Here is an 8,604-nt window from a genome sequence, read left to right as displayed (position 1 = left end):
TGTTTGAGTACAAAAGTCTTTTAGTGTTAAAATTTGTGCATCATAGTCCGAAAGGCCATTCACCCTTTTACTAACAGAAATCCCATCTAGTAATGAAGAATGAATAAAAATATTGTCTGTGGCTGTGCTACTGTTCCCCTGCCCCTAGCTGAAAAATAAAGAAGTCTGCATCAGATCATATGAATTTAAGAGATCTACCAGCATCCTTTACCTGCTCCATCATATACAAAATTTATACTGAAGTCACCACATGTAATTAATTTTTGGTACTTCCTACAAAGTGAGTCAAGAACCCTCTATAACTTGAGCAGAAATGCTCTGAAGTGAGAGTTAGGGGACCTATAAACAACAAGAATTAGAAGTTTAGTTTCACTAAATTCAACTGCCCCTCCACAACATTCAAATATCTGTCCAGTGCAGTGCCATGATACGTCTATGGACTCAAATGGAATACTGTTTTTTTACGTACATAGCCACTTCCCCACCCCACAATGAACTCCTTGAAAAACCTCCTGGTAAAGGAAGCCTCTGAATTACCAAATTATTTAAGTGATGCTCCGACATACCGATAATTTCAGAGTCAACATCTATAAGCAGTTTATCAACTTTATCTCTAATACCTCTTATATTTTGATGAAATAAATATGCTAATTCCTCCTTTTCTTGGAAACATGACGTCCTCTGAAGGTGAGTCCTTAGTTAGAGAGAGACTTCCTTTAAGCAGGTATACCTATCAGCTGACTTCGGTCTAAAAAAGATGCAGCTCTAACACCAACTACTACAGGAATTGTCACCTATAATCTTTGCCAGCCTCCCCTTCCCATATATATTGAGGTGCAGGCCATGCCTAGTGAAACTCGATCTACTGATAACCCCAACTGGCACCACTGAAGTGTGACCCTTGCCCTCTGCCATCAGCGCCCACCCCAGCCCCATGTTAACGCGCCTAACAGTCGCATTAAGATGAAACAGTTGCACGAAATGCACATTAGTGCAACCAGTTTGAGTAGCTATCTTTATCAGGTCACCACCTACATCATAATCCCCATCCCTATCAAGGCTATTCCCTGCTCTACCCACTATCACTACCTGATCCTCCTTTGTAAAATTCCTACATAACTCCCCTATGCCGTCAGTCATCTGAGTCAACCCTGCACTGGGCTTCCCAATGCTGGTGACCTGGTACTCACTCCCCAACACTTCCTGCAACTGCTGGCCCACACCTCTACCATGCAAACTATCTAGCAGCAGAACCTTCTTCTTTCTGTTAGACTCTGCAACTGACCTAGGCCACCTAACTGCTGAGGACTTCTGCACGTTCCGTACATCTACAGCTACAAGAGGCTCATCTCCACTGAACTCTGACAGCTTGTTAAATCTAATGCATATCCGCAAAGTACAACTGTCTGAATACCTCCTCCTCCTAGCTGCCTTCTTGCCAACTGCCATTTCCCATTCCCCAACACCCTTCATCCTCCTCAACTGTTCTAGTTCCTCCTTTGCGCGTTCTAACTGCACCTGAGGGCACAGATCTTACGCTTCTGCTCCTCTATCAACTTATTTCTACTACAGATTCTGCAATCCCAGGAGAGGATCTCGCTAGAATGCCCACGGGTTTCCCCACGGCACTCCCCCCAATGAAAATACTTTACACAAATCCCACACCGTAACCCACTATTTACAAACCTACGACAGAGCCCACACTTCTCACTCATGGTAAAATTTTACAGTTACTGAAAAAAAAACTACGTTTACATTACGTAAGTTCAGTTACACCAGTAGAACTATTTATAGAACTAACAATAGCGGTCTCGAAATTCTCTGTCCACTAAGAGAACAACTACTTGTATTAATACTACTACACCACTGCTAGTATCAATACCAACAAAACTGCACAAAATTATTAGCTAAAACCAAACATTCAAGCGGCCACTGTAACACTCAACGAAGTTAAAACACCGAAAGAAAATTTTACTGAAATATTTCACTAGAAACAATAAGAAACGTCAGCTGAAAACTAAAGCACCAAGTTTACTGAACGACTTCAACGCACAGAAAATTCTAAAAAACACAGCGAGCGAACGTTTCCAAAAGTTTATTAAATTGTTATTTCGCCACAAACAGCACGAAACACCGCTGAAAACTATTAGATTTAATAACTGTGTAACAGTGCACAAATACCTTTCTCAGTTTAACCCGCTACAGCTGCATTGCACGCCGCGAAATGTAAACACACTACTACCTTGCAGACGGTATTTCTTTTCATCCTATCAGAAGACAGGAATGTTGTAATATCTTATTGAGACCTCTACTGGTTGTGTTTGCCTGTAGAATCCAGACCGCTTTTTATACAATGTGGCAGTAACATAGGCCTTGTGATTGTGTTTTGCAATAGTGCAGGTGTTACGCAAAATGTTTGTTGTCGGCAGTACAGTCCTTCTGTGGTCAGCTTCAAAAGTTGGTTGTCAATAGTGTTCCTGGAGAAGACCATCACTTCCCTCCAAAGATTCCCATTTAGACTACCTGGTGAGTGTAATCTGACTGCTGAAAAGAAATTACCTGCCATCTAAAGTGATTCCCATGATCAAGTTAATTAATTAGTCTATCAATTTGATATCAATGATGTCTCACCTGGGAGGGGGGGGGGGAGCGATGGCTAGAGCACCACAGATACAATTCCTGACTTGGAGCGGTAATCAGGTGTTTCTTTTTTTCGTTGCCGCGACATCTATTAATAGTATTTCAATCTCTCACCTACACAGGAAGACGCGGCCATCATAATAAAATCAGATGTATTACCGAATTTATAAAGTGTTACACAGTATTGTAACCTCCCCACAAAATATAATTAAAATATTATTTGGTTAATGATTCTAATTTTAGTGTAACCTCAGAACAAAACTATTTCGCATTTAATGTACCCACAAAATTCTTTTCTCATTTAATATAAGCTCGAAACAGAAAAGTTCCTAAGCCTCGTAATAAAAAAAAATTCAGTAACTTGGTATAATTTGGACGACAGCAGTGCTGCGTCATGGCCCTGTAAGATCATTCTGAATAAAAAGCAAAAATTCTCACCTCGATAAAGTCGGCAACTATCTGCTCTTACAATAGCTCTTTTCCGGCACAGCTCTATGCAATGCTGGCCTATACATTTGTTATTTATGAAAGGAAGCAAATGATTTTTCTTTTGCAACAATCGGAATGATCATGCATTGAAAAAAATATTAAATTCTTTAAATTGAAATGAATGCTTGTTATTATTAGGACATTTTTAAAAGATATACATGGGAGTGTACATAATATTACTAGATATGCGCGAGGCTGCTTTTTTTTTTACCTTATACAATAATACCCAGGCTCCGGCATCGCTGCAGCGCGACCGGCACAGCCAACATGATACACCAGACCAGAGCAGAGCAGACACACACACACACTGGCAACAACTTACTGCTACTGCTACACAGTTCGTACAGTCAACACTGCTCTCTGGTCAGCGATTCTCTTATACCTTGCATATCGCAGGCAGCGCATGAGCAATACATCGAAATTACATATGCTCGGACCTCTTACATAAAATTACATCTGTATTACATCTACTCGGACCTCTAACATAACATTACATCTGTATTACATCTGCTCGGACCTCTTACAGTATAAACCTGATACTTACAACTTCTATGTGCTGTACTTCGTATCTAGCTAGCCATTAGGTTACTTTAAGGGAGTTCGAAAGTGAAGAGGCGTCCTGTGGTAGAGGTAGATCTTAGCACTCCATCATGAGCCAAAAATGAATTTAATATTCTAGTCCTACGATGCATGATGTGACAATTAAGAAAAGATTTGTGTCTCCTTGATGAGACAATACTTCGAGGACATGTAGCCTACGCCATACTATTACAGGATTTTCACAACAAGTAATGATACTTCAGCGATGTTGAAAAGCATGTATGCCTCGATTTCTTCCGTCTTCGACAATAACTTGTATAAAAGGGAGAAATCTAAATATCGTGTGAGAAATTCGAGGTGTATGGTCAACAACATCACTGTCTCGGATTAGGTTAAGTCGATTTTTTTTTTTTAAACTGGGGAACCTATGTTGGGGTGGAATTGGTTAGAACAACTGTATACATCCAAGCTGCAGCTCCTTGTTTTGCAGTGCACTGTGGCTGGCTGTGTCGGCGGTCACGAGTAGCTGGCATCCGGAAGTAACAGATTAGCTCAGCCTGTGACGGGCGGTTAGATATAAGGAAAGCATCGACCTATCTGACCTTGACCACAGTAGAGGGAGCTCGTGAAGTGACCAGTGTACTGGGTGAGTGGCGACAGAAGCGTTTTGAGAAAATACAGGTATTTGCGCTGGAAATATTCGTAACTTCCAAATTCCTACCGCTTGAATCATCCCTGGACGCCCTTTGTGGCCGAGGATGGTGCACACTGGCATACACACGCATCCACGACCATCGCTACAGCCGCGGTGGTAGCTTTGATCGACCTCTGTTCGATGCCGCCAGTGTCGTATGAGAGGGTTGGCGTGCTGCATGTGCACATCGGGACATGAGCACGTTGGATAACAGCTTATTAGTATGGACTGGGATTGGATCACAGTTTAAGTGTGTTGTGTTGAGTGCATCTCAACACATTACAGTGGTCTCTGTCTTGCAGTGGTGTTTGCTATTGTCTCTATTCTACATGCAGTGTACCCTCTGTCCTCCTCCTCCCCCTCCTTCCGAATGTAGTGTAAAGAACCAATTTAGGCATTTTATAGTGCTTTAAAAAACCGATCGTGATGTCAAAGTCCCGACCGACAGCGATCTCCGACATCTAGCCATGACACCATATTACTACGGATCAACCACAGATTCGGTGTATCGGGTTTAGAGCTTCTCTCCTCCAGTGGTATTTGCTGTTGTCTCTTTCTATCACGCTGTAGACCCTTCTTCCTCCACCTCCTTCTCCTCCTCCTCCTCCTCTTGCTCCTCCTTCAGAATGTAGCGGAGAGGACTAATTTAAGAATTCTATAGTGCTTTAAAAAGCCTATCGAAATGTCAAGATTCTGCTGATAGTGATCCTTAACATCTCGCCATGACAATTTATTACCACAGATTAGATCGTGATTTAAGCGTGTACTGTTTGGTGCTTCTCAACACATCGCAGTGGACTCTGTCTTGTCTATATTACCACGCAGTATGTCCTTCCTCTTCTTCCTCCTTCCGAATACAGCGGGAAGAAACAATTTATGAATTCTATAGTGCTTTAAAAACCCAATCACGATGTCTGATTCGCGACTGATAGCGATCTCTGACATCTAGCCATGACAACTTATTACTACAGACTGGATCGCAGATTAAGTGTGTCGTTTTCAGTGCTCCTCAATACACTGCAGTGGAGTCCGTCTTGCACAGGTATTTGTTGTTGTTGTTTTGTCTATCCAATCACGCACCAAGTCCTTCCTCCTCCTTCCGAATGTAGTGGAGGGAACCACCTTAGGGGTTAAATAGAGCTTTGAAAACTCAATTAAAACATCAAATTCCCGATTGATCAATTTATTGTTTCTGATAGTGGTGTTGCAAACGCACACACCAGTCCAACCACTCCACAGATTGTTTAAGGACATAGCACGCAGCAGAGGTGAAATTTGAAAATTTTAAGCTACCTACAACGTAATCAACTTCCTACCAAATGACCCAACTGTGTCAGTATCCACTGCTAGGTGGCAAGGGAAAACAAATCCAGTAGGGTTTGGAACCTGGATGGTTGCAGGATCGAATCCTGCCAAATATTCCAATCCTAGTATCCACATAGAAAGCAAGGAGAAATTGTCCAACACTAAAGGGTACTGATTTAATTAATTAGCTAATCAATCTGATGGAGTGAGAGAATAATTCCAAGACATCCACAGCTGCACGTTTACCAGGTGAACACTGCTTTGATTGTGGTTCGGTCTGAGCGCGACCGATGGGGCATGCAGGCCTGGCAGTGCTACTCAGTGGAACATGGCCTCTTAAGAGAGAGATCATGTGTTTTGTCAGGAATTTCGCAGGCATCAGGTATCAATATCAAAGGACTTCCGCTGTCTGCCGATTTGGTTCAGGGATTGGAATGGTATTTCACGTGGCTGTAGAGCCGTTATCGGCCAACAGCACTGTGGTGAGCCCACTGGTATTTCCGAACTCCCTCCGGCGCAAGCCGACTCAGGGCAGCCTGCACGTGTGGCGGGATGGGAAAAAGTTTTTCAGATAAGTTTAAGCAGTCTGTGACAGTGCAATTATGTGTTTTCTTATGTGATCACAATGAAAAAATCTTGCAGTTGTTCAGATATTCTATACACTGACATCTATTTCCTGACAAATTCTTTAAATAAATGATATTCAGTACAGCACCTTGTATCCTGTTAATTGTTTAAACAAGCGGTATTCCATACTGCAGTCAGTTTCGCGACAAATTCTTTAAATAAATGAATAAACTATATTTCAAAAACTCTATTTTATCCCATAAACTGTTTAAATAAACTATATTCGACACATTATCTAAATTGCTTAAAAAAGATTCCACAGACCGCAATCGATTTCCACCAAATTCTTTAAATAAATAAATAAACTGTATTCTATACACTGCCTTGTACCCCATAAGTTGTTTAAATAAACAATATTCCACACAATATCTAATCTGTTTAAGCAATATTCCATACACTGCAATCAATTTTCAGCCAAATGACCATTCAACTAAGTCTTTTTTCCGTCAGTAGATGGGGAAGGGGAGGGGGAGGGCTTGGGGGTTTCCTGGAGGGGGAGGGGTTAATTAATTACTCGATTTAATTGATCAGTAAATCAAATTGATATCAAAAGTGTGCTTATATCAGTGGGGGGAGTTCCCAGAGGATTTGGGGAGAAGGAGGGGAGAGGGAGGTGGAGGAGGAGGGGGAGTGGGGGTTTCTTGTAAAACCACTTAACAGAACAATAGGTGAAGGACCTGTCAATCAAAAGAGAACAATAGGTTTGCCTCTGAATGTACACTTGCCCTTAGTGTAGGCATCTCACACTAACAAATGCACCACAACGAACTTTGTCCCACTATTCACTCATTTGTTGGAAGATCCATACTTAAAGTTCGGAAAGTTGCACAAGTCACACCAATACTTAAGAAAGGAAATATGAGAACTGCGCTAAATTACAGACCTGCATCGCTAACATAAAGCTGCTGTAGGATTTTGGAGCAGTATTGCGTTCGAACACTACGATCTACTTCAAAGGGAGCGATCTATTTACAGATCGTCAGCAAGGATTCATAAAATATCATTCTTGTAAAACACAACCAGATCTTTATTCACACGAAGTAATGAGTGCTGTTGACAGGGGATCTCAAATTGATTTCACATTTCCACATTTCCAGAAGGTTTTTGAAACCGTTCCTCACAAAGAACTTCTGAAAATAAAACTATTACCTCAGTTGTGCAACTGGATTCGTGCGTTTCTGTCAGAAAGGTCACAGTTCGCGGTAATTGACGGAAAGTCATTGAGTAAAACGGAAGTAATATTTGGCGTTTCCCAAGTAAGTGTTATACGCCCCCTGCTGTTCCTAATCTACATAAACGAAGCAGGGGAAAATTTGAGCAGCCCTCTTAGGTTCTGCAGGTCCAAGGCTGCCGCCGTGTCGGTAGTACGTTAAAGTCCGCTCCGTTCGTATTACGAAATCCACAACGTTAGCATTCGGTTACCGAGTGCATGTAATGGCATCAATTTCGCTGTAAGTGATTGTATTCCGTGCGGACGTTACTGTAATAGCAGGATACGTATAAATGCTCTTTGTGTATTCGTCTGCGTGTAACAGTCGTTCTCCTGCGGGGCGTCAACGTTCAGGCCAAGTGGAATACAGCTGCCATCAGCCGTCACACCGCCGGCCAACGGGGGCATCGTTTTCGGCGGTGGAGGGGTCGTGTGACTATGGAAACAGCAGAGAGTCTGCAGCTATGGTGTCTGTACATATACGTGAGTACCAACTCAGGAAGGCCTAGGCATCTCATCCACACATTATGAACCATGGATGAGACAAAAGGCGACACAGAGACTGCAACAAAGCCCTCCTCAAAAACTTCCGAGCACTCAGAAACAAGTAATGTACAGTCGACAAACTTGAGGACATAATATATTACACCGGTGAAGAATTCCATGTAGGCACAAATATTACTGCCGCTAAAGAACCAGAGTTGAAATACAAACTCATTTATTGGGCAATACCATACGCAAAACTTACTGGGAATATAGAACAATTAGAAAAAGAAAATGCCAGGCTTAGGCAAGTAAACACAAACAAGACGGTCCGTTCGTTCGCTACTGTGGCAGCCACTGCTCCATTCGTTCAGACGGTCGCCACAAAATCAAAGATTGAGTCCATACAAGCCAAGCAAGGTAGCATACAATTTGTCATATCCAAGGGCAATAAAGACGCAAAGGAAATACAGACACATCTGACAGAGATAATTGATTCGAAGAAAGAGAAGATAATAATCAAGAAAATGAAGGCAGCAAACAATGTAGTTATAATTGAAACAGAAGAGGAAATCAGGAAGCTGAAACAAAATTCGGAGCTAAATACAGAAATGAC

The sequence above is a fragment of the Schistocerca piceifrons genome, chromosome 1 (assembly GCF_021461385.2).
Source record: "Schistocerca piceifrons isolate TAMUIC-IGC-003096 chromosome 1, iqSchPice1.1, whole genome shotgun sequence".
In the NCBI taxonomy this organism is placed as follows: Eukaryota; Metazoa; Arthropoda; class Insecta; order Orthoptera; family Acrididae; genus Schistocerca; species Schistocerca piceifrons.
This window is presented reverse-complemented; position numbering follows the sequence as displayed.